This window comes from Palaemon carinicauda, chromosome 8 (genome assembly GCF_036898095.1).
Source record: "Palaemon carinicauda isolate YSFRI2023 chromosome 8, ASM3689809v2, whole genome shotgun sequence".
Classification (NCBI taxonomy): domain Eukaryota; kingdom Metazoa; phylum Arthropoda; class Malacostraca; order Decapoda; family Palaemonidae; genus Palaemon; species Palaemon carinicauda.
Window position 1 is genome coordinate 169,288,911 of NC_090732.1, and position 1,796 is coordinate 169,290,706.

Below are 1,796 nucleotides of genomic sequence, written 5' to 3' on the forward strand. Positions count from 1 at the left end.
GAAATGGAATATATCATTCTAATATATATATATATATATATATATATATTTATATATATATATACATATATATATACATATATATATGTATATATGTATATATGTATATATTATATATATACATATATATATATATATATATATACTGTATATATATATATATATATATACATATATATATATATATATATACTGTATATATATATATATATATATATACATATATATATACATATATATATGTATATGTATATATATACATATATATATACAGTATATATATATATATATATATACATATATACATATATATGAATATATATACATATATATATACAGTATATATATATATATATATATAAACATGAGATACGAGAAAGAAATTCACAATGGTGGCAGTATTCCCTTAAATTAAAATTCACTTGCTTATCTTTTCTGAAATTGTTTATGACGGGTCGCGTACACTAGTACTGCAGTTATGGGGCAGAAAATATGAACATTAATACGTATGTCTAAACCTTCGCCTTACATGTGCTATTATCATTAACATTAAGGCTTTTATTTTTTTACTGAGAACCCTATTCCATAGCACTAGCTTTAACCCTTCATTATTATTATTATTATTATTATTATTATTATTATTATTATTATTATTATTATTATTATTATTATTATTATTATTATTATTATTATTATTACTCCATTCCTGCGGCACTGACGAGTCTTTGAAAATTATTATTATTATTATTATTATTATTATTATTATTATTATTATTATTATTATTACTATTATTATTATGCGTTTTCTGTGGTACTGCCCATTTTCAAATTTTTTTACTTTTTCAAAGATTTACCGTACAACGTTACTATTACTAACTTTTAACAGCATCATGTACTTCCTTTACCCTTTTTTATTACTTGATACGCAAAAACCAAGAAATTTAAGACGAGCAACCCTCGTCCAAATGTCACATCAAAGGTCAACAACTATAACAAAAATAACAACAATATCACAACACCAACAACACCAACAATTCGGTCCTCATAAATCATGGATCTTGCCGAACCACGCCTCACGCCCATTGAGAGAGAGAGAGAGAGAGAGAGAGAGAGAGAGATGGCGCAGAAACAAATATTAATCCTGGTATTGATTTCATGAATGAAATATCTTGAAATATTTTATATTAATTATTCACGCCCATCAAGAGAGAGAGAGAGAGAGAGAGAGAGAGAGAGAGAGAGAGAGATGGCGTAGAAACAACCAATTAATAATCCTGGTATTAATTTTATAAATGAAATATCTTAGAATATTTTATATTAATTATTTACGCCCATCGAGAGAGAGAGAGAGAGAGAGAGAGAGAGAGACAACCAAATATTAATTCTGAATGAACTATCCTAAAATATTTTATATTAATTGTTCACGCCCATAGAGAGAGAGAGAGAGAGAGAGAGAGAGAGAGACATCTGCTAAGACTTCTCTTCCCGAGATCCCATTCGTCCGAAGCTAGAGAGAGAGAGAGAGAGAAAGAGAGAGAGAGAGAGAGAGAGAGAGAGTGTGTGTGTGTCCCACGCACGACTGCATCTTTCCCTTGATATGTTAAGATGGATTACCGTCGATGTGCAAATGCCAACTTAGAGAGACAGGAACTCTCGTCTTTCCCCCTTCGACGTCCTTTGAAATCCTTCCATCTGGCGTCAACAGTAACATCGAATAACCGCAGGGGAATGAAATCAAGAGTAGCGGAACAGTGGAACTGTGGATCGTGTGACTTCCACAGTTTCTCGGTTTCGAG